At 44.4% G+C, this 26385-nt stretch overlaps 1 protein-coding gene across 4 annotated transcripts in view; it reads right to left on the bottom strand.

The window, feature by feature from the left end:
• ADGRG4 (adhesion G protein-coupled receptor G4) overlaps window positions 1–26385 on the bottom strand; it is a 1842483-nt gene that overhangs the window by 1712123 nt on the left and 103975 nt on the right. The window contains exon 1 of one of the 4 annotated variants that reach the window (XM_078688598.1): window positions 17528–17950. The exons of 2 other annotated variants lie outside the window; for them this stretch is intronic. The gene's annotated coding sequence lies outside the window, so the exon portion shown is untranslated. Of the gene's footprint in view, window positions 1–17527; window positions 17951–26385 lie in introns of those variants that run through there. One more of the 4 variants, XM_078688600.1, reaches the window with a different exon arrangement.

The following is a 26385-nucleotide window of genomic DNA, read 5'->3' as shown; positions in this document are numbered from 1 at the left end:
GTAATTGGTGTAGTGATCTGCCGCCTGAGCCCGACTACAGCCCTGGTTGATGTTAGCAGGCGCGTCTAATTTCGTTGAATGAGAGAGTTCAGTAACAGCGCGCAGGAGAGGCTGCAGTAATGTTACTTACCAGGCCTCCAGCTGAACTCGTTTGTCATGCCCCCAGCACACGGCCACAGCAGACGATCTTCTGATTAATGTGCGGCCCACATGGCATGAAGGGCGGAACGTAGCACACGCCCCCGGCGTTTCTCACGCCCCCAGCGTGCCCCATAATGCGGCGCAGTTGCTTTCACATGGCATGAAGGCCGGACACAAGCCCCCAGCGTTTCTCACGCCTTCAGCGTGTCACCCCCCAGCGTGCCCCGTGATGCTGCGCAGCAACGTAATTGGTGCTTTATTTATTTTTATTTATTTATTTTATTGAATTTATATTGCGCACAGCTACCCGCAATGGGTTTCCCGGCGCCAGGGACAGACTGGAGAGAGAAATCAGGTAGCACTAAAAGGAATCACAAAGGAAGAAAAAGTTAAAACAAAAAAGTCTTCAACTTTTTTCGGAAGGCCAGAAAATTAGTTTCTGTTTTTAATGCCAATGGGAGGGCATTCCACATCTTTGGTCCAAGATATGCAAATGAACGGCCTCCCATTTTAGCCAGTCGAATTCTGGGGATCAGGAAATCGCCATTATTTGAAGACCTTAAGGAACGGCCAGGTAAATAAGGCTGAACAAGATTGTGCAGGTATGTGGGGGCAGAACCCTGACGGATCTTAAACAGAAAACACAGTGTTTTGAAGGTCACACGTTCAGAGATTCTCAACCAGTGTAGATCACGTAAGGCTTGCATTGCGGACGTTCTCCGTGGAACATTACGCAAGAGGCGAGCAGCTGAATTCTGTACCACTTGTAGTTTGTGGATTGTTGCTTTATCCGCTCCAAGATAAAGCACATTGCCATAGTTGATCCGTGACATCACGAGAGCCTGTACGACTGTTCTTCGGGTGGATTCGGGCAGCATCCATAAGATCTTCTGCAGCCATCGTAAGGTGTTAAAACAGACTGCAGCGACCTTAGTCACCTGCTGCCTCATCGAAAGTTTGTCGTCAAGCAAGATTCCGAGGTTACGAGCGACAGGCACGGGGGTAGGCTGAGGACCCATATCACATGGCCAATGTCTAGAGCCCCATAGATCTTTGTGCTTGCCTAATATAATAACCTCCGTTTTCTCGCCGTTTAGCTTCAGCAGATGGTCTTGCATCCAAGCTGCGACGCGAGATAGGCCAACTTTAAGGACGGAAACTTCCTGCTTGTAGGTACGACTCACATGGCATGAAGGGCGGACACACGCCCCCAGCATTTGTCATGCCCCCAGCGTTTGTCACGCCCCAGCACACGCCCACAGCCCACGATGTGATTGCCGTACCACACGCCCCCAGTGTTAGTCACGCCCCCAGCCCACGCCCACAGCACAACGCAGACACGCCCACAAGGGACTACTTTGCTGGCACAGTTGTTTTACCTTTTAAATGTATACGGTGTCCTACGGTACAATTGTATGTCTTGCACTGTATGATTGTTATGAACACCACTGTTTCTTGAAAAGTTAATAAAAACAATTTAAAAAAATGTATATGGTGTCCGTCTGCATAGCCTATGTCCTTCTGCTGCAACTGCCCTTTCCAACGCTGTAATGGGTGTTGTGATTGGTGCTGTGGTTACTGAGATTACCCGCCTCAAAGGTTTGGGCTCTCTCTTTATAATATTAGTATGGATATATATTTATATGAACAAGAGCACTTGTTGCTCGAAACGCGTCGCCCGTTGAGAGGTTCTCAATAAAATCTACCTTGCCGACAGCCTGGGGTCCGTGTCTTCATTTCGCTGCGGTAGCGGAGGTGGTGAAGATTTTTGGTACATATATATATATATATTCACTGAAAAAACCATAGGTTATAGACCATATATAGTTAGGAATTAGCATTTAAAAAACCTTATTTTACTCACACAAAACCATTGAAATTCCATATATAGTTAGTTGCACTAACTATATATCGCGCACCCGCAATCCACTGCTGATCATGTCACATATTACATCATTCATGACATGGTCAGTGACATCACTGATGACATCACTGATGACATCTCAAATGACATCACTGATGACATCTCACATGACATCACTGATGACATCATCTAGTGTCTGTGTGTTTTTGTAAAGTTTAAATATGTTTTACATATTGAAGAATGAGTGGATGTATAAGTGTCTGGATGAAGGATTTAGTAGGTGCGTGACTGACTGTATGAGTGAGTGATTAAATGTGTCTCACTGAATGCATGGGTTAGTGACTAAACTGTCTTAATTTGTGCATCATTATGTCTGTTGTTCTGTAAACTGCTGCATGTGTTGATCATTAGCTATACGAGAGGCTATATGTGTTATTAATTGGTTGCCCAAGTATTTCTATGGGAGATTGAGTTTGTGTAGGGGTGGCTGGAAGGTGTGTGACTCTATGCATAGATGTGTGAGCAGTTTATTCACTAGGTGTATGAGTTCAAGAGTGCATGTGGAAACAGCTACATGGGCAGTTGACTGTGTGCATGAGTGTATTGATGAGTGAATGGATATCTCAATGCTACATGTCATAGTAAGTACATATGTAAAACACAGTACATGTGAGAGTTGGCATATATAAATAACTGTGCATGAGAGCCACTGAATGAGTGAGTAGTTGTATCGATCATTGTGAACTTGTATCAGGGATTGTATAAGAGAGTAAATATGTGTTAGTATATGTTTCAATAAGTAAGGTGTGTTTAACTGTATAGTTGAAGAAATGGAGGTGAGATTGTTTCTTTGCATGACTGACTGGGTGTGTGAGTAACTCCATGGATGAGTGGCAGTGTGTGAGTGTCTGTATACACTGAGTGTATCTAAGGTTATATTAGAGTCTGAAGAGGTTTATCGTATTAGCACAAGAATGATGTCAAATGAGATGTCATCAGTGATGTCATCAGTGATGTCATTTGAGATGTCATCAGTGATGTCATCAGTGATGTCACTGACCATGTCATGAATGATGTAATATGTGACATGATCAGCAGTGGATTGCGGGTGCGCGATATATAGTTAGTGCAACTAACTATATATGGAATTTCAATGGTTTTGTGTGAGTAAAATAAGGTTTTTTAAATGCTAATTCCTAACTATATATGGTCTATAACCTATGGTTTTTTCAGTGAATTTTCAAGGTTTTGTAAATGCTAATTCCTAACTATATATGGTCTATAACCTATGGTTTTTTCAGTGAATTTCAATGGTTTTTTAATAGCAAATATCATAAGCTGTCGAATGTCAAGTACGTGGTAAGTGAAAACATTTTCGTGTTTATGCACACTGATCTGCTTTGAATGGTGCCCCCCCCTCATTTCTATTAGGAGTACTCTCTCTTTGCAGATAGTGAAAGGTAGTTAACGCAGGCCTTTGCCCCCATTGTAATCCGTCGTGCCTGCTTCTCTCTCCATTTGATTGATTGTTATCCAAGTATTTACTGTTTTAGAATTAGTTCTCTTTGGTTCATTCTCTATTTACAAACAAACACAGAGTCGCAATACTCTGTTTAGTCTTTGCAGATAACGAAAAATCGTGTAAAAAAAAAGAAAAGGAATCGAGCAAAATCAGTAGGCCACTAATGGGATCTCTTTTTGACCTCGCTAAAATAGAAACATTAGGAACAACCCCTCATGACAAATACAAAACTAGTGAGATGAACTGAACTCCACACAATGATGGCTGCAAAACAGCTCGGCTCCGCCACCCACCCCGCCCAAAATAACGATAAAGAACGGCTGCCATGATTGGTTGCGGAATGACCACGACGGAGCTACGAAATTGTGCTGCTCTCATGCTAACCCCAGCTTCAGTCTGAAACATCCAGAAACACTGTAGACTACCAATTCGATCAGTTCCGGTAGCGCCCCAATGTAACCCGGTAGAGAAGAACTAGCCCTCCCCTCTTTGACTGATGGTTCTTGTTGCCTGTCCCTTCTGTTGTCATTTAACAGAACTATTTAGCCTGCTGAAAGGGGTTGTGTTCCGACCGCTGGTTGGTGGAGACATTTTGACTATATTCTGTACCTGCGTTGTCGCGTAATGCGTCATATGACGCGCCGCGTTAGCGCATCCGGAAGTCATCCGGGGCGCGCAGCGCGTAACGTAAGCATAACAAGTCATGTGACTTGTTAATAAAACTTTTCATTGGTTCATTTTACTTTTCTTATTGTAATGATGAAAGGCTTGGTCATATGACCTAAAAATTACGCTTTTCATTACTTCCGAACATTATTTTTTCTTAAATATATGTTATAATGTTCCAGGCTAATGTACTTTCCCGGAAATTTTACAACTGTCCTGCAAGTAAAATATATTCTTTTTTCGAGAAAAAGAGCGTTTCTTCGTTCCATGACGGAGCCGTTGAGCAAAAGAGGGTCGACCTGCTGTCTTAGTCGCCGATACGCCTGAATATGAGATTCTTATCGATCACTTTATGTTGCAGGAATAGAAAACACAACAGCCCTTGACCATTTATCTTTACTGCGTTCCTTCGTATTATACCTTTTACCCTTCATGTAATTGGTCTGCTTTATTTCACTTGCCTTTTAATGATTCTAAAACAGTCACTATTATTAAAAACGTTACCAATGTATATACTACTACCATGTTTTCTTTTAAAAACCTTTATTGTGAAAATTTCATTATACAAATACGAGCCTATAACCACGTGGGCCTGCCACAGAGCAAACTGTAATCGTATATGATGAATAGACATTTACACTGTAGAGGAACGTAACGGGCGGGCCATTAGGTTGCAAGAACTAAGGTGTCTAACAGTTACGGAATCGGTGGACGTACATTTTATAATTAAAATACGACAGGGCCAGTTACAATAAAATTATCTAGATATACATTTGCGGGCAAGTACCATGGGTGACGTTAATTCGAACTTTCAACAGTACAGTAATCAATAACACATCAGAACTTAATATCAATAGGGATGTCGAAATATTCAATCAATTCTCGTCCCCGCCCGCCATGTGCTTCAAAACTGCATACGTATCTCGTGATTTCAAGGTTCTGCAACCAGTACACAACAAGGAGTTACGAGTCCCATTTATTCCGGCGCCATTTTGGGCGAGGACGGGCAGGTCCAGGATATAGTCAAAATGTCTCTACCAACCATCGACTATGATGATGTTCATATGCTGTATTTATTAGAGTAACACTCATCTGTCCACATGAAATTAATTTGCCACAATCTAAACATGTCATTTTAATCTTTCCAAAGTTCTTCTAAATATTTGGGACCGTTTCCCTTGCCTCTGAAGCTCTCAGTGCCACTTCTTTGATGAATGTACTAGCAGGTCAGGGGTTCTCCTCCAAATCTCTCTTTTATGCAGCACTATAATTAATTGGTGCCACCTCTCCATATGACGATGCATGGTATAGTTACCACAACTATATTTTTTTTCGGTTCCTCTGGAGAGTTCATCGTGGCAGATGAAGCGTGTAACGTACCGGGCATTTACCTTTTTTTGCATGTACAGGAAAGGAAAAAAAAATCGAGCGTCCGAGTTCTAAGGTGTCCCAGGGCCATTTTAGTGGACCAGGCCCAAATCCAAAGAACAGGCCGCCATTTTGAGAGTCCTCTTGCAGCCGCCTGTCGCTGTAGCATCAAGAGCAGCCGAAACTCAGCTGAATGGCAACTGAAACGGTAAAGGGGCGCCCCACTACAGCAGACGAGCCTCCACCTAGGAAGGCCCATTCACGCCGGCTCCCCCCCCCTTCGGGCACCCCACGCCGTTATTCGGAGCAGTATTGTAGGATGGCCACACCAGTGCGGCAACTTGCTAGACATCACCTCGGTGGTAACCGAATCTCAACGCCTTGTGGTGTCTCCTATTCAGAAAACATTGTTATGCTGCCTTCGACCTATTCGCCGCAAGTGCGCACACAACTCAACTGCATAGCTTGCTAGACACCACCTCGGTGCCATCCGGATCTTGGAATGTCAGCACCTTTTGGTGTCTTCTCTTCAGAAAATATTGTTGCGCTGCCTTTGGCCCCATTCGCACATCGGTCCGCTACTGACGCCATCTCACAGGCTAATGGGGCGCCCCACGCCGAGTTTCAGCATTGTAGAATAACCACACCAGTACAGCAACTTGCTAGACATCACCTCGGTGCCATCCGGATCTCGGCGCCCCACTGCAGATGAAGTGCCTCTCAACTATGAAACCACCACGGTGACATCCGGATCTTGGCGCGTTGTGCTGCCTTCGGCCTATTCGCACATCGGTCCGCTACTGACGCCATCTCACAGGCTAATGGGGCGACCCACGCCGAGTTTCAGCATTGTAGGATGACCACACCAGTACAGCAACTTGCTAGACATCACCTCGGTGCCATCCGGATCTCGGCGCCCCACTGCAGATGAAGTGCCTCTCAACTATGAAACCACCACGGTGACATCCGGATCTTGGCGCGTTGTGCTGCCTTCGGCCTATTCGCACATCGGTCCGCTACTGACGCCATCTCACAGGCTAATGGGGCGACCCACGCCGAGTTTCAGCATTGTAGGATGACCACACCAACTTGCTAGACATCACCTCAGTGCCATCCGAATCTTGGCATCTCAACGCCTAGTGGTATCTTCCATACAAAAAATATTGTTACGCTGCCTTTGGCCCCATTCGCACATCAGTCCGCAACTTAGACATCACCTCGGTGCCATCCGGATCTTGGCATCTCAGCGCCTTGTGGTGTCAGTCAGAAAATATTGTTGCGCTGCCTTTGGCCCCATTCGCACATCGGTCCGCTACTGACGCCATCTCACAGGCCAACGGGGCGCCCCACGCCGACTTTCAACATTGTAGGATGGCCACAGAAGTGCGACAACTTACTAGACACCACCTCGGTGCCATCCGGATCTTGGCGCGTTGTGCTGCCTTCGGCCTATTCGCACATCGGTCCGCTACTGACGCAAACTCATAGGCCAACGGGGCGCCCCACGCCGACTTTCAGCATTGTAGGATGGCCACACCAGTGCTGCAACTTGCTGGACACCACCTCGGTGCCATCCGGATCTTGGCGCGTTGTATTGCCTTCGGCCTATTCGCACATCGGTCCGCTACTGACGCCGCCTCACGTGCCAACGTATTTTCTCCGCATTTTATACCCTATGCCGCATAACAGGTCATGTGACTTGTTTATAAAACTTTTCATTGGTTCATTTTACTTTTGGTTTCCTAATGATGGAAGGCTTGATCATATGACCTAAAAACAACACTTTTCATTGGATGAAAACTTTTTTTTTCCCCCAAACGATGAAAGCCCCACCTTGTTTCTGGATGTTTCAGACTAAACTGGCGTCAGCATGAGAGCACCACCATCTCGTAGCTCCGTCGTGGTCATTCCGCGAGCAATCATGGCAGCCGCTCCCCACCAGAAGCCTGCAGGAGTCGGGGCCCCCAAAACTTTTGATGAATTCTCAAGGCGGAGGGGACGCTTTCGAGAATGGGGTCCAAGACCTAGCAGACAAGCGTCCGATTTCCAAGGTGTCCCAGGGCCATTTCAGTGGACCACGTCCAAAAAGGAAAGAGCCTGCCGCCATTTTGAGAGTCCTGTGGCAGCCGCCTATCGCTGCACCGCAAGAGTGGGCGCAACTCAGCTGAATGGCGGATTTTGACACAGTGGACCAAAAGCGGACGGAATGGCAACTGAAACGGTAAAGGGGCGCCCCACTAAAACAGATGAGACTCCACCTGGAGAGGCCCGTTCACGCCGCCTCCCCCGGGGCGCCCCACGCCGTTATTCGGAGCAGCATTGTAGGATACCAAAACCAGTGCGGCAACTTACTGGACATCACCTTGGTGCCATCGTTCTGCTGCCTTGGAACTATTCGCACAACAGTTTGCTACTGATGACCCACCCCCCGCGACGCCCCACGCCGTTATTTGCTGGGTGGCAACTTACTAGACATCACTTTCGTGTCATCTAGATTTCGGCGCGTTCTGCTGCCTTGGAACTATTCGCACAACAGTTTGCTACTGATGACCCACCCCCCGCGACGCCCCACGCCGGAAATCTGGACGTTGTGCTGCGTTGGGACTATTCGCACAGCCGACCGCTACTTCGTTGTTTTTCCCTAAAAATGTTTATATGTTATTACTATTTTTGTTTTCTTGTATATATTTATAAATTATTAAAGTTTTATAATCTTACTACTTTGTCGGAGTGCTATATATTTTTAATGTGACACATAATTGTAAAAACTTTGATGTACAAAGAGTCATCCCTGGAATCTTCCGCTTCACGCTCGGTCCCCTCCCCAATCACAATACAGGATGGTTTTCAGATAATAGCAACGCTTCTGCTGTGACGGATCTCATCGAGTGTGGGCCTTGATCTACTATAACTCCTTTGAAGAGGGGTGATTCTTTACAGCTGTGGCCATAAACTACATCTGCAGGGCTAGCTGATAGCCTAGGACCGGCCTGGACAATCGGACACAGAGGAAAAGGAGTGTCAGAGGGTGCGGTAGTGAATAGGGCGAAAGGGAGGTGTCGGGCGGGCACAGGGTGTGATTCTCAGGGAAGAGCAGCGCAGATGGGGGAGGTTTATTACCCATGCATAAGACAGAGAGCGGGGGTGACCACTGCCTGGGTGAGATGCTTGCGAGGGTGGGGAGCCATGCTAAGGATCGACAGCGTGCACAGAGTGGGTCTGGTCAAGGCATCTAAAATGGCTGCCGTGCACGACAAAAGTGTGGCATTTGAAAAAAGACAAGATGGCGCACACAATGTTTTTCAACAATTCCTGATTTCCTTCGAATCGAACGTTAACAGACGTTGGGGCATATTACCAAAGTTAAGCGATATTTATCCCTAACGATGCATTGCAAAGATTTTTTTACCGTCAGAAATTATCGCAGATAAACCTTGCTATTATCAAGGTTTATCGCAAATACGATAAAAAACGACCGCAATGCATTAATATCGCTGAAAACTCAGCGATATTCATGCATTACCGAGCTAATGCTCTTAGCCATGTTATCCACCTCCCATTGGATAACATGGCTAAGAACTGCTCAGGGCAGCTGTTACTTTTTGGAGATATTCGCGCTTATCTCGAATATTTCCAAAAGTTGATAATAGGAGATAGCGATGTTAGCGACTGTTTCCAGTCGCTAACATCTTGGCATGCCCACTTTGCATGTCATTAGTGATAAATATCACTCACATGCAAAGTGGGACCCAAGATGGTCGCTATCTCCTACTAGCCGTCGCTAACTGGTGTTAGCAACAGCTAGGTAATACAGATATAATTTTATCTCCGCGAAGCGGAGCGCTGTTACAGATATATATCTTGTTTTTGAACGTTAATTTCTCAAAATGCACTGAAGCACATATATTGAGACATAGCAAAGGCACATCGGGCTACCAGTCCCTAGGAGATAGCGATGTTAGCGACTGTTTCCAGTCGCTAACATCTTGGCATGCCCACTTTGCATGTCATTAGTGATAAATATCACTCACATGCAAAGTGGGACCCAAGATGGTCGCTATCTCCTACTAGCCGTCGCTAACTGGTGTTAGCAACAGCTAGGTAATACAGATATAATTTTATCTCCGCGAAGCGGAGCGCTGTTACAGATATATATCTTGTTTTTGAACGTTAATTTCTCAAAATGCACTGAAGCACATATATTGAGACATAGCAAAGGCACATCGGGCTACCAGTCCCTAATATTTTACCAAGTTTCGTGCAAATCCATTCAGCCGTTCGATTATTATTATTTTTATTTTTTTTTGCCCCGCGGGCCCTTTTAAAACCTCCACATCAAACCTAGGGGGTCAGCGAGGATCTACTATGCCCCCTTATGGTCATTTGCCCCTTCGCTTTGGCCTCCTCTTGTCTCTCGATCCTACCGAGAGACAAGATGGCGGCCGCTACGTACTGTTTGGAATGTTTACAGACACCGGAGAGCCAATCAGCTTCGCTTCGCAAAGCTCCGTAACGCGAAAAGTACGCGAAGCGGTGCGCTGTTACAGATATATATTTTTTTTAACGCTAATTTCTCAAAATCCACTGAAGCACATATATTGAGACCTAGCAAAGGCACATCGGGCTACCAGTCCCTACAATTTTGCCAAGTTTCGTGCAAATCCATTCAGCCGTTCGATTATTATTATTTATTTATTTTTTTTGCCCCGCGGGGCCCTTTTAAAACCTCCACATCAAACCTAGGGGGTCAGCGAGGATCTACTATGCCCCCTTATAGTTATTTCCCCCTTTGTTTTGACCTCCTCTTGTCTCTCGATCCTACCGAGAGACAAGATGGCGGCCGCTACGGACTGTTTGGAATGTTGACAGACGCCGGAGAACCAATCAGCTTCGCTTCACAAAGCTCCGTTGCGCGAAAAGTACGCGTCCTGGGCCGCTGCCCAGTCCGCTGTTACAGATATATATCTTTTTTTAAACATTAATTTCTCAAAATCCACTGGAGCACATATATTGAGACCTACAAAAGGCACATCGGGCTACCAGTCCCTACAATTTTGCCAAGTTTCGTGCAAATCCATTCAGCCGTTCGGGCTAAAAGTGAGGCCAACCGCCCTATGGAAATTAACATGGGAAAAACGCGTTTTGGGACCCCCCTTTTTTCTCGGCCCCCACTGGACGAACCCCCCCCAAATTTTCAAGGGCTGCTCAGAAACAAAATGTGCCATTTTCCTGAAAATTTCAGCCAATTCCGTCCACAAACGCCAAAGTTATTAGACATAGAATTTTCAAAAAACCCATAGAGAAAAAATCCTAACTATATATACCTACTGGCGACCGCCAGTAGGTAATATATACAATAACATACAATCTATTAAAAAAAGAATTATATTATAAATTAAAACATTAAACTATTTAAAAATCTTTAAACTTAAATATACCACTACAGTCAGAGCGAAAGTCGCGAAAGTGGTGGATAGCCGAGGAGTAAAAATTACTATTGCCACTCCAGTGAGTGCAACAATAAGGAACGTTCTGGATCGTGGAGGGGTAAAAATTACTATTCCCACTTCAGTGAGTGTAACAGTAGGGAAAGTGTTCGATAGGAGACGGGTAAAAATTACTATTACCACGCCAATGAGTGCAACAGTAGGGAAAGCGTTGGATAGTGGAGGGGTAAAATGTACTACTCCCACTCCAGTGAGTGCAACAGTAGTGAAATTGTTGGATTGCGGAGAGATAAAATGTACTACACCCACTCTAAAAATTGTAACAGTAGAGAAAGTGTTGAATAGCGGAGGGGTAGAAATTACAATTTCCACTCCAATGAGTGCAACAGTTGGGAAAGTATTGGATTGGGAAGGGGTAAAAATTACGACTCCAACTCCAGTGAGTGCAACAGAAGGGAAAGTGTTGGATAGTGGCGGGGTAAAATGTACTATTCCTATTCCAATCAGTGCAACAGTGGGGAAAGTGTTGGATTGCGGTGGGGTAACAATTCATCTTCTCATTCCAGTCAGTTCAAAATTAAAATCAAACAAAATATTAACAACAAAAATATTTAAGAAAAAAAATTAAAAAAAATATATAAATATGGTAAAAAATGTAATACTAATAATTTTAATATTACAAATTAAAAAAACATATTATAATGTTAAATGCATACGACTCATACCTACAAATATTATATTAAATCAAAGAAAAATAATTTTCATACAAATATTTTAAATTAGAAAATATTTAGAAACAAAAACATTAATTATTACATAAATGCACTTTATTTATTTAATACCCTATAACACCACACAATTCACAACCCACATCTAAATTTTAAAAAGAAAAGTAATTATATGATCAACATAATTAATTACATATTAAAGAAATATTATTAATTTAAAAACAAATCATATAATTAATACACTTTCCACACTTTACCCAATAACCCCCAATAACTACAGCTAAAATTAATCTGTAAAAACGTACTTACGCAATTAAAACTTCTTTTTAATTAAAAAACTAATAGTATTTAACAACTAATCATAAAGTAAGCACAATTAATTTACTCCCCACCCTTTACCCCTATAGAAGTAAAACCCACACACAAAAAATATAAACAATTACCCTAATTAAATAACAGTTAATTCATTAATATTAATGATCAACTAATTAATAATTATTATTAATTATGTACCCTATAAACCCCACAACCCACACCTAAAATTAATTACACCATATGTAATGTTCAATTAATTAATTAAGAACTAATTATTAATGAATGAAACATAAATTACTCCCCGCTCTTTGCCCCATAAATCCCACACCCTGCACCTAAAATTAATTACACAATTTCCAAAATTAATTTTCAATAAATAATTAATATCAATTAACACCTAATTATTAATTAATCAAAAATAAATTACTTCCCATCCATTACCCCTATAAACCCTATAACCCCCATCATAAGTAATTACACAATTTCCATATTTAGTTTTCATTTAATCAATAATACTAATTAACAACGTATCATTAATTAATTTAAAATACATTACTTCCCACCCTTTACCATGAAATCCACAACCTGCATCTAAAAAATTACACTATTGCCATAAATAATTAGCAATTAATTAATGATTATTGATTAACAACCAATTGATAATTAATTAATAACAAATTACTTCCCACAATCAACACTATAAAATCTCCATTAAATAAATATTAATAAATACAAAATAATCATTAATTTATTATAATTACATTACTTCCCACCCTATTCCCCTACAAACCCACAACCCGCTACGGAACTAAAAAAAGCAAAATGGTATTAAAATAAAATTGATACCTACTAAAAATGTAACACATATATTAAAAAAACATAAACAATTTTTATACAAAAATAATACATCACATAAACTTAAAATATATACTAATATGCTTGACAATAATTAAAAAATCGATATTTTGAACAACTATATTTTTGCAAACGATATTAATGACATATTTTTTAACGATATTTCTTACCTTAAATTCAATATTTTTGACCACAATATTCTTGCTGAATACATTTCTGACTCGATATTTCTGTAGGTTGACATTTCCAACTCGATATTCTGTCTCCACACCAATGAAGTAAAATGTGAGATGACTTCACCCCTCATGGAAATGTCTCCAGTGTCCATAGGAAACCCTTTCTGTCTTTCCAAGAAGTGCCTTCAGGGGGAGCACTGACTATGTTATAGAATGCTCGTGAAGTGTAGAGGGACTGTTGATATCCGTTTTCTGTTTTCCCTGCTAATACACCCTGGCCTAAGCCCAGGGTGCTACACCTTGTCTGCCTAAGACTCACGCCACAGAACACATCAGGACCGCCATCCACCCTGGTGGGGCTACGAGTCCCAGGGTGCAACGGAGGCACACCAGCCTCACTACCGCTGCCACAGGTGAGGGGCGGGAGTCTCCACCGGGCTAAAAAGCGCTGCCTCTCCTTCAGTGGCGCGGGCCGCGCCCTGGCGAAACCCAGGCCAAGGGCGGGCCGGTCTGTGCCCGTCAGAGCCCGAAGGAGGCCGGGCTGGGCCAAGTTATTGATAACTGTGGACCGGCTCCGGATTGTTTGACCTGCCCACCTACATGTGTGGGCTAGGAGGTATCGTTTGACTAGATAACTGCTTTTTTAATTGCCGTTTCAATATTAGTAGACTATGAGTAGGCGTAAGTCAGGGGTGGGAGCGGGGGTGGTAGGGACTCTTAATGGTTTTCTTGTCCGAGCAAAATCTGCTCTTATGCATGAGATAGAGCTCTCAGAACGTCAGCTGTCTCTGGAGCCTCAATCTCAGCTGCTCCCGCTCCCTGGCATAGTCATTGGCTTGGAAAACCAGGTCTCAAATCCTCCAGGTTCAATGTCAAATGATTTGCAAACTGATTAAACTAACCCCAAAGCGAAGCCTATTAATGATCAACTGCATATAGCGTGTATGTACGGAGTAAGCACTAGAGGGTTTGAGGCAAGCTTAACTAAAGGACAGGATTCTGTCACTAGGAAGAAAAAAACACAGTCCCCGAAATAAAAGCGACCAGGTTGTAGCCCCGAAGGATATGTTAGTACTACTTCATTGCCGTGGCTATTACTGCCAATACTAATACGAGTACGCCATGGACAAGTGAGCATGATATATGTAAAAGGTTAGAACTAATGATATCTGCCCTATTAGACCCTTTAATATAGAAATTGTGCCAAATCGAAGACAGGATGAATAAGATAGAGCAAATTAGCACCGAAATACGCTCAGTTATTCCCAGTACATGTAATTGCAGGGGCGCAGCCACTCGTCCTATGCCACCGCCGATGAGAACTTTGAGTAATGCAAGGGATAGTCTTACAATTAACGAACACTGCCTTAGTGTTCAACCTGTCTCTTCTATTACAACAGATTCAGCATATACCAGTTCCACACATTCAGAAGGGAGAACTTGTCCCAAAACACACATTCAGAATCCATCTTTAATAAATCATAGGCTAAGTGCTAGAGACAGGGCTGCAACAAGGGACACCGGTGAGTCACACGTGCAGGGTGTGAAACTTATAGTAGCTAATGATTTTCCTAACAATATGAGTTTAAATCTTCCCCGAAGCAACCCCATATACTGTTATTTTAGCGAATGTTCCATCCCTAGCTTCAAATGATCTTGTACACTGGTCTACACTACGTAACAAAGCAGTCCATTTAGTGAGCTCTAGAACTGGTCTATAGAATATTCTCTTTTCAGAGATTAAAATGGTCCGTAGGGTATCATGGTTAGGCAGGTCCACAAAGAGCTTACAAGGTGACTGTGTGATTTTAACCTTTGGGTCTCCCAGATTGGTCCAGCTTATTTTTGACAGGGCAGGAAATAGGCGGGTCGATCCAAATAGTATTAACATCTTACCCTTGGGGTTCTTTTATCAACCCGCCACTGTCTTACATGGTGATCTGGGAGGAAGGTTAACCCTAAGGAATAGGTGAAATTCCTATGCGGTACCAATAAACAATCATTATGAAATCCTTAATTTCTTAGAAGATATTGATTGACTTTTTGACCCAAAGTTAACATTACCAGATAATGTTATCCCAGTTTATCCCACAACAGATATGGTAAACAGTGAGTCAGCACCACAGAAAGACTGTATGAGATCCACCATTAGGAACCAGGGTGAGTCTAGTGTGAAATCCCCAAAAATAATGTCATTACAAGTATCGGATACCATTGATATCACAAAAACGTAACCCACATTATGCAATTGTTCAACCATGACTAACGAGAAAGCTCTTTGTTATCTGGTGTCCAGGAATGCTGCTGGCTTGCGCTCAAAGCTGTGCGAGCCACTTGGTGTGAGTTTCTACTAAATCATAATCTCCTTTGTCTCCAAGAGGCTTGGGATAGAGATGAGATTCACATCAATGGGTTTAAAACTTTACATACTAGGGCGATTGAAGGACACAGAGGAAAACCCAAAGGTGGGCTCTGTACCTCTATATCCAATAGTTTAAATGTTCAGGCTGACCTTTATATATCTATTATCAGTTAATCAGGATTGAACTAGACAGTAAGCACCATTTGATTTTGATTAACTTTTATAACAATATCCCAGCGCTTAGCATAGAACATGTTATCAAAAAGCTATGTAGTGATATACAATCTTTCTGGGGAAAATCTGCCAAAGAAAGGTTGTTATCTTGGGTGGGGATTTTAATTGTGTTTTATGTACACATACTGTAAGTAACATCTGTGGTCATGAAGCTGATGAGGGGCTTAGCAGTACCCATTTTTGTCATTCTAGTCAGTGGGGGACATTTTGCGATACAGGGTGCACAACGAAATTCGTTTTTTTGATGTAATTCTTTACTTACCTGCAATCATCCATATTCCGGTGTTTACCACCACCCACCCTGCCCCTCCCCTGCCCCGTCTGCCTGCCCCACTGAACTCCCTCCACGGGTCACGGCTGTGTAATGTGGAGAGTAGCAATGTTTTTTTAAAAAGTGGTTTGTCTCAGAAAATCTATAGTCACTTAATGATTCACGCATTACTATCTTTTGGCATGTTTTTAACGCGCCCCACGTGCTATGATTCTATTCTGTTTTAATCCAATTTTTAATTCTGATGGACTTTAATAACTTATTTTAAGCTTGGGCACAATGATGAATTAAATTTGTAATTATGAGATGTTTACTGCAACCATGTTTTTATGTACTGCTTGTATAATTGTATTGGACAACAATCAAATAAAGCTGTCCTTTGACTTTGACTTTGACTATGCCAATCCGGGGTGGTCGCACAGTCAGTGCGCCTCCTGGGTCCTCTTTGCCTCTGTACCCTCATCTGTAGTACTGTGTTTGCACAAAGCCAATGTATTTCATCATTTACATGGAGCTATGACCCTATGTACCTGACTGCCGCCAAGACCCCTGACTGGTGCAGTAATTTCGGACAAGCTGCATGGGGTCGTAGCTCTTAGACTTGAGGCTGGCTGAGATTCCCTTTCTGCAGGTGTCTATGATGTTCTAGTTAGAACGTGAACTTGCTGACAGAGGCAGCTCTGGGAGCAAACAAGGCACATGGTGAGAGGAAGTATGGAAGGAAGCAATCAGAACCAATCAATCAGCACAAATATACTGTTTCTGGTTCCATTGGCAGCCGGTAGGAGCCTTCTTAGGAGCTATGACCTGGAGAATCCTGTCTGCTAACGCGGCACCCCACAGAAAAAACATATGACAATTCCTTGGACTGAAGTTCCGAATATCTGACCAAAATACCTTAAAATAAAGTTCAGCACCAACGATTCAAATATACAATGTAGGCCTAAAGTAACTGAGGATTTTTACAGAAAAACTTATCTTCATTTTTAGGGACATGTCTGAAGTGGGAAATTTCCCTCCAGGGGCAGTGGAGTGCTGTACAAATCATCACGAGAAGGGAATAGGAAACAGCCTTTGGTAATTGCGTTTGTTTTCCAATTGTCAAGTCAAGTTCTTATTGCATGTGAATCGGAGGCGGCTTACAAACAAAGTAAATATTTAGTTGGAGGTAAAACAGGCGAGTGCGACTGACGACGGTTGCGCACATCTGAGCTGCCCCTATCAAGAAACAATTACCCAGGTCTTCATATGGCGTTTACATACCAGAGGCGGTGTCTTATCCGTTTCAAACATTTAGACCTGCATGAAGGCAAGTGATTGGTCCAGCACTAAGCTGTGTGTAGAATATGTGAAGCCAGGGCTATACACGAGTGTCAGCATCCAGACTGCTGGACCACAGCTACTCCCACATACATCGCATCCATGCCAAGGGTCTGTGTTTTACAGCTCCTGACTCTACATCTGCGTGTCTCAGAGGCAGCTTCATCATGGGACTGGCAGCGACAACAGAGTACAAGAAGAACATCATATTCCACTAACTAAAGTTATATAAATGCCATCGATTGACTAACAACTCACCTATCAGTTGGCAGCAAACGGATGCAATTAAATGCTTGCGAATGTCCTGATAAAATCTTGTTCTAGAAACTTCCACGAAACCTCATCACAATGCTTAGAAGTAAATGCACAGTCTGGTGCAGCCCATCTTCCCACCGACAACGAGGTGCCTGCGCTGCTCATGCCCTGTGGAGCTTTTCGATGGCACCCTTTATGAGCCGGCTCTAAGGTGCAAATCGGAGAGCAAAGTACGGGTCCTGTTAACGATCAACAGCAGTGAGACGGCGGGAGCCGCAGAGCCTTATTTATAATCTCGTTTGAAATATTACAGATGAACAAACAGGCACTTCCACATTTCAATAGCACTGTGACGAATTCACCTTGAAGCTGACATGTCCCTTTTCCGAGAGATAACATTCATATGGTAGATATGCAACGAGGTACCTATGGACATATGGAAATCAGCATGAAAACAAAGTTCGACTATTTCACGCACATGTAATGCTGCATTACTGTATCTAAAATGCGACAATAATTATAAAGATCTGTCATGACAATACGCAGTGAAGCCAGTAGGATAATTCTGTCGAGCTTACTTTCGACTCAATTTGCATGTATATTATAGTAAATTACATAGACTAATTAGTTCTGGAGTTTATACTTTCGATTCATTGCCATTACATAGAATTATTTATAGTGAATCACGTCGGTTTCATTCTGCCATGACTTTAATACCTTCTATTATATTTATTGTGAATACATAAGATAAAATAGTGAATTACATGGGTTCATACTGTCTTAACGTCAATACTTTCCACTCAAATTATTGCGTGTACATAGGATAACGTATAGTGAATTAGATAGGTTACTTATGTCTTGAGTTTCATACACAATTTATTGCGTACACATAAGATAACCTATAATGCATGGCTTAGCATAATGAGGTCTTAGCTTAACTTTTAGAATTATTTTTAATACTTTTTTTCAGTTGTTTTTGTATTTTTTTCCCAATCTTTTCGTTTTAAAGTCCATGTGTGCACATTTAAGACCCACGACTATGCTGAATTATGTTATGAACATTGGCATTGCGTCTTTATATAATTTTTGTGGACAGATAGTACTTTCAGAGTCAGGGTGCCCTTTTTGACTTGTTTTAAGATTCTCAAGGAAGGGAGCTTAAGCAAGTTCGTCTGGTGTTATTTCATTTTGTTTGAGCAGATGGGGAAAGAGTGGGCATTATGCACTAGGCCAAGCTCTTTTCAGGGCCCGGCGCTCGGACTACATTTATAAATAGAAAATTGAAAATAAATCTTTTGATCTGCCTGCAACTTTGTCTCCTGTCAACAGATCTGAATGAAATTCTGCATTTGCTTAAGATAGTCAGCTAAGTTCCAGAATGTCAAATTTCGTGAAGTTCTGTGCAGGGGAAAAAAGTAAAGCAGTTGTTAGAGGGTCTAAAAAATAAGCTTTCACATTTTAGCTTCCATAGGACATTACCATTTAAGTCCCCGAAGGTTTGAGGTCTATCAGCTTGATTTAGAGTTCGTCAAACGGGATACTAAGTCACAAAGTGACACATATACTAACCAGATTTTTATAAGCGCCCTAGGATATAAAACAATTATAATTTGGTGGAAGCGATATCTGTCACGCTGTGACTGAATAATCCATCAGGTAAAGGTGCCAGCAGTTGCATTTGAATCTAATTAAAATAATATTGGATTAGTTTCAGATGCAAGTGACAGGCATCACTGAAGAGGACAAAATCATAAACTGAGTATCTTATAACAATATCCCTTATTGACAACTTTATCTGGTTAGATTTGAGTATCCAAGCTCACAAGGGTAGATTGGGTTGCCCCTTTTTGCCTTTGAGTAATCCATCAGCCAAACTCTAAATCAGGCCCTAAGTCTGCAGCTGTCAGTGGACCAAAAATTTGAAAAAAATAAAGCCTGCCTCTCATAGGGAAACTTTCTTCTACCAATGACCATTTTGGTACATGGACAAAAAAGTGACCTGCTTGCACTGATTCACTGGCCGCCAGAGTGAAATCCCCTTTGTGGCTGCCATTGAAGGATATGGGTTTGATCCCTCCATTCCAAAGTAAGAAAGCATTGGCAAAGCCAATAGGCCTCAGCCATGCAAGAGCTATTAGCTTTGACAATGTTAATGTGTTTCAGCATTGTATGGACAGATGGTAAGTGTTCCCAAGGCAGACGTAGCACCCAAGTGCCCATAGCTGATGCGCCATTGCTCATTTGTGTAACCCCCGGAATAAACACCGGCACTGGTACCACCCCAGAAGGCAATCGCAGCTCGCATGCCTGGGCTTTAGATACCTGGCATTACACAAGGACTCAAAGCAAAAGTGGCACCGCTGTGCCCACATTGCTGTGCCAGTAGAGGATGCCAGCTGCTACTGAGGATACAATGTCACTGGAATAAGATGGAAGCATGCTGCACACCACCATCTAAGAAGCTATACAGACAAAGTGTTATTCAGGAGGCAGCCGTATGCAAAAAGCATTCCCATAATCATTGGGAGAACATGAGTAAGCAATAATAATAAAAAGCATCACCAAAAACATTGCAAGAACATGAGCAAACAATAATAATGCATGCTTACATTTTATAACAAGCAATGAAGAGGAAGGGGGTTGAGGCATGAACAGGCACCCTGGTAAAACAGCATCTGACATTTGTTTTCGGTTTTTAAATGCCATATGCAAAAAGTGTCACCAAAAGCAAACAGAGAAAAGGAGGAAGCAATAATAATACATGCTTATATTTTAGAACAAATGATAACACTCATAGATAGGAACATGTATTCTTTTGATCTTTGGCCTTTTTTATTTCTGTATTGTAAATGTAAATGTAAATGTGTTGGACTTGTAAAGCGCACAGCTGCCCGTAAGCGTCCCGGCGCTGGAGACCGCTGGGGAACCCGTCCTGGCTTTCCCTGTGAGATGGTCCCTTCTGGGTATCTCCAAGGTGAAGCCAGGCATCCCCGGCGTCTGTGGGGGACCGTTGTAGAGATGAGGCAAGCTTAATGCCCAGAGTTGCCGAGTGTGATCCCTGGTTAGAGTAGGCACCGAGGCGAGAATTGTCGAGTCCACTGACCCTGGTCCATGACCCTGCTGCGTCGGGAATTGAACCCTGGTCCCGGGCCGTTCTCTGCTTCCGGGTCTGCCGCCTCTAACCAGTGAGCCACACCACTCCACTTCCACCACTATTCTTCCTAAATTCAAACCTTAGATTCAGATTTGTGCCTCACGCCCTCGCCTCCACTGACTACGCACTGCTTGGAGATCTGAATTTCTACCATGACAACCTTAGGGTCCCCAACTCCACTGCCCTCCTAGACAACCTTGCCCACATTGGTCTGAAGCAACTCATCACCACCTCCAGCTACAAGGCAGGACACACCCTCGACCCCATCTTTGCCAGAAGAAACAACATTCACTTTACTCACACCACGTAACCCCTCCGGACAGACCACCACTGCGTCCACTTCTCCTTCTCAAAACCCACAGCACACAAACCAAGGCCACGCCCACTGTGCCGAAACTGGAGCAAGATCACTAAAGAGTACCTCTCCTCCGCCCTCAGCTGCACTCCTCCCCTCATCACAACCAATGCCAACTCTACAGTCAATGAACTCCGCAAATGGATCGCCGACTGCACCAACACGCTTGCACCCCTCCAGAGCTCTAACAGACAACACACCACGAAAGCCACCTGGTTCACCACAGACCTCCAAGAATCCAAGCACTTGTGTTAATGACTTGAGAAAGACTGGAGGAACAGCAAAACCCCGGAAGCACGCACCGCCTACAGGACTGCCAATATGGCACACCACCACCTCATAAGATTTACAAAGAGGAACTTCTTTCAGGACAGAATCCTCTCCAACTCCTGCAACTCCAAGGAACTCTTCAACATCATACAAGAATTCGCCAGACCCCTCAGCGAAACCTCTGATGTCCCTCCCTCCGAGGACCTCTGCAACAAACTCAGCTCCTTCTTCCACCACAAGATCAGGAATCTCTACAACAACTTCGATGAACTTAACCAAAGCATCAACCTTCCACCAGCAAGGCCACTCAGCCGGCCCCTGTCACCACAGAAGACACCGCAAAGACCATGAGGATCATACACTCCGGAGCACCCACTGACAACTGCCCGTCGAACATCTTCCACAGGGCCGCCTCCGCCATCACCCCAAAACTACGATGGACAATGAACTGCACCCTCGAAACAGGCATGTTCCCCGACGACTGGAAATGCACAGAAGTCAAACTCCTCCTCAACAAGCCCTCTGCAGACCCGACGGACCTCAAGAACTATATTCCCATCTATCTCCCCCCCTTCGCTGGCAAAATCACAGAGAAGATCCTCAACATCCAGCTAACAAACTTCATAGAATCCAATGCCATCCTCAACACATCTTAATCCGGTTTCTTGAGCAACCACCACACCAACACCGCTCTCCTAGCCGCCACAGATGACATCTTCACACTCCTCGATAAAGACCACACTACAGCCCTCATCCTACTAGACCTCTCAGCAGCCTTTGACACAGTCTCCCACCGCGCACTAGCCACCAGACTCCATGACGCGGCATACAGGGAACTGCCCTAGACTTGATCCGCTCCGTCTTTGCCGAATGAACACACAGAATAAGTCTCACGCCCTTCCTCTCCGAACCCACAGAGATTGGATACGATCAGCCTCACGCCCTTTGACATCAACATGTCCCCCCCTGCAACCATCGTCAGAAAACACAGACTCAGCATAGTATACTACGCCAAAGATACCCAGCTCATCCTCTCCCTCACCAAGGAAGCCGATATAAAAAGACACAATTTCCAGGAAGGAATGATGGACGTCACATCCTGGATGAGCAACAGCTGCCTGAAGCTCAACTCGGAGAAAATTAAAGTCCTCATCCTCGGATACACCCCCTCCACGTCAGACGACACCTGGTGGCGCACCGCCCTTGGAAACCCTCCAATGCCTATGGACCATGCACGCAACCTCGGCATCATACTCAACTCCTCCCTGACCATGAAACAACAGATCAATGCTGTATCCTCCACATGCTTCAACACCCTCCACATACTCCGCAAGACTTTCTAATGGATCCCCCCGAATCCAGGAAGTCCGTCGACCACGCACTTAACACCAGTAGGCTGGACTACAAGAACGTTCTCTATGCGGAAATCAACAAATCCCTACTTCACAAACTCCAGATCGTCCAGAACTCCGCAGCCAGACTCGTCCTCAGCATCCCATAACAAGACCACAACACCTACTAGACCTTCACTGGCTCCTTGTTGAAAAAAGAGTAACCTTCCAGCTCCTCACACACACCTACAAAGCCCTCCACAACATCAGATCCCGATACCTCAATGAAAGAATCTCCTTCTATGCCCCCAAGAGAAACCACTGCTCCACTGACCAAGTCTTGGCGGAAATCCCCTGCATCCACAGAGCCAGAATGGGAGGCAGATCCTTCTCCTACATTGCGGCCAAGACCTGGAACGAACTCCTCCTCAACATCAAATGAAATCCCACACTGCAAGCATTCAGGAAGAGCCTCAAGACCTGACTCTTCGGATGACAGGAGCTGCCCGAAACCCCTCCTCCCCCCAGCGCATTGAGACCCTAACGGGTGAGTAGTGTGCTCTACAAAATTGATTGATTGAAGTTAACCATATTTCTGTGAAGTATTTAAATGTTTGCAAGCCATATTTAAAACATTTTGTAATGTTATATATATATATATATATATATACACATTATTTCTAAATTGTTTGATATTTTCAGAAGCTTTTGAACTAAATTATAGTTTCTCTCTAGTTAGAATAAATTATTTACCCTAAAAGTGAAATTAAGAAATGGCTGCCTGGATGACTTGCATTCAGGTGCGCAAGTCCGACAGATCTACAGTTGATGTCCTACTTCTGTGTTTGAAATTCTGGGAATGCCGCAGGCCTCTTTGCAGCTTTCACCCCCTTGCCAGATGGAAAAGGCACTTTGTTTACCGCTGTGCACCCTAATGCATATTTACTAGAGCTTCCTTGCCATCTGATCCCAGGTGATGCTGGGGGTTGTATTTTTATTTTGGCACTTTTACCACACTGAACAGTTAATCTTTTGTTTTGTTAACTGGGTAAATAAAGCAGTGATGCAAAGCACTGTTGCTGTCAAAGTATGAGCCTCCGCTTTCGAAAGAAGGGGCGGCTTCAGACACAAATTGTAGTTGAAGAGAAGCTATGTCACTAGTGTGTATGAGTATGCAGTGATTAGAATTGGATGATAATTTAACCTAAATCACTAGTTGATATAATCCAATAAACACCCAAATCTCTAAAAATGAATGTGTGTGATAAAGGGCATAAAAATAAAAAGCGGGAGGAGGAGCTACGATCGCGACCATGATGGCCGCGTGAGTCTTGGGCTCCCAAGACCCCCACCACCCCGGGTCTTATCCTGCTAGAAATCCTGAGCTCTGGGCATGAGCAATAGCAGAGGAAGTGAAGCAATGCCAGGCGCTTTGATCGGCACTCCGATCGGCCGCAAGATGTAAGAGATAGAGGCCATTTGAGACTGCGGCCTAAGTATTCCAGAAGCCGGGACCTCGAGTGGCAGTGGAGCCCCGGCTGCAGTGGATCAACAACGGGACCGACACCGGAAGTCTCCGGTTCGGTCCCGTGAAAGTTGCGGCCTCTTTCTGCGCACCCCCCCGGACTATTACTACATGCGACACACCCCTGAAGTGTATGGAGAGCGGTTGCGGGGCCGTTGACGTGTCACTGCAGTGGTGCGCTTTGATTGAGGAGACTGAGGCCTCGCTCTGTGCGCCCCCCCAGACTGTTGTCAACCGCAGCTCACCCCTGAAGTGTGCGAGGAGCAGGTGCGGAGCCGTTGGGGACGCAGCGCAGTAGCGTGCTTCGACTAGGAGGGTTCCCCCCTTCTCCTAAATGTGAGTGTTGACCGGGCAGGAAACGGGAAAGACGGGACACACCGGGGACTTGGCTGGCTCTCCCTTTGGTGCGCTGGAGCCTACAAGACATGGCTTTGGTCCATACAGCAGTTGGCCCTATAGCCACTCGCCTCTCCTGTGTGGCTGTCCTGTATTGGCCCCCTGGGCAGAATATTCTTGGCCCCTCCGCCCCATGGAGACTCAATGCAGTGATTGGAGCGCTGAGCGCCTGAAAGTTGGTGGCGCCTGTTTGTATTGCTGCGGCGGGCTCTGGTAGGAAGCAATGATTCAGAAAATGGCAGACCCCGAATAATATCGGTGGTGTTGCGCATTTTTCTGCTGCACATCCAATACATACCTGGTCAATATTAACTCCCTCGAAGTCCGAGCTGGCGCCGGCGAGGGTCTGCTCACCCTTGGATTCACCGTACATTGGACTGTGTTCGGAGCTGGGCACACTACCCCCCAGGACGGGGTTGATTTACTGTATCGGTCACAAAGGTGCAAATATCTTGAGAATAGTTCAGAGATCTTGTCCCCAGTGGGGGGAGCGCAGCAGAGGCTTGGTTCGCTTTTCACGGATTACAAAATGGCGTCAAAACCCGAGACGGAAAAACAACAATCAAAAGCGCCCAGGGGAAATAAATATACCCAATCCAACACGCTGGACCGCTATACGCAGCCTAGGGGATTGCCTTCTGGACCCGGGAAGTCTCAAGATGCAGGCGTAGTGACGTTGACCTCCGCGGTGGAGCCTATGCTGCAAGATGTGATGGCGGCGATTGTGGGGGTGCGTACATCCCTAGTTAAAAAGATGGAGTCCTTGGATCATAAACTGGACACGATGACGATAGAAGTTAATTTAATCCGTGCAGACCTCACTAAAACCAGTGAAAAGGTGAAATCCTTGAACATTAAAACGACCAGTCTCACAGATGATGTGGCCTTGCTGCAGCAAGAGGTACGTGATCTTAAAACCGCCAGTGATATCGCAGGTCGCAAGTTGGACGAATATGAAGGGAGGGCCCGTAGAAACAATGTGCGTGTTATTGGTGTGCCTGAAAAGGCTGAGGGGCAGTCCGCTGATCTCTTTGTTGAAGACATCATTCTCAATCATTTGAAGCCCCGAGGTCTTGAAAATTTCTTTACGGTGGAAAGAGCACACAGAGTTCCGGGTAGGAGACCGCGCCCTGGGGCCCCCACCGGCCGATGATCGCGAGGGTGCTTAACTTCAGGGATAGAGACGCTATCCTGCAGGCATCCAGGACAGGAGGTCCTCTTCAATATGAAAACTCAGCTCTCGGTTTTTTCCCGGATTTAACGCAGGCAGTACAAAAACAACAGCAGACCTTCATGGGCATCAAGAGGAGACTCCGGGACAAGGGATTGAAGTATGCCATGCTCTATCCTGCCAAGCTGCGAGTTGAACACGAGGAAAGAGCTTTTTTCTTTGACATTCCCGAGGTTGCGGCTGACTGGTTGGACACGGTTTATCCCCGGGATGAGCGACAGCGACGGAGCGGAGATGAAGAAGAGGGCACTCAAGAAAAAGAATAAGAACTGCTATTGCCGCAGGTGTGGTCAAATTGGGTTGGGGTGGGGTGTGTGTGGGTGAGTACAGTAACTAGTGGATGATCTAGGTTGCTTATATGAGCCTAATAGTATTGTTGGGGCTGGGCGGGTAAGTGGGGGCTGTACTTCTCCTCAAAGTTACTCTTTGACAGTTAAGTAGATAGATTATGGGGCGACAGGCACACTGCAAGTTGGGGGTGGATGGACACCGTTAGTAGGGGTGCAGGGTGATGGTGGTGAGTGGGGTTTGCTTTGGGATGGACTTATGTGTTATTTTTTTGTTTTGTTTGTTGTGAATATTACGTTCCAAGGCGTCAT

Source organism: Lissotriton helveticus, chromosome 4_1, assembly GCF_964261635.1.
Source record: "Lissotriton helveticus chromosome 4_1, aLisHel1.1, whole genome shotgun sequence".
Lineage (NCBI taxonomy): Eukaryota > Metazoa > Chordata > Amphibia > Caudata > Salamandridae > Lissotriton > Lissotriton helveticus.
The sequence above is the reverse complement of the archived record's forward strand: the minus strand, read 5'-3'. Positions and strand labels throughout refer to the sequence as shown.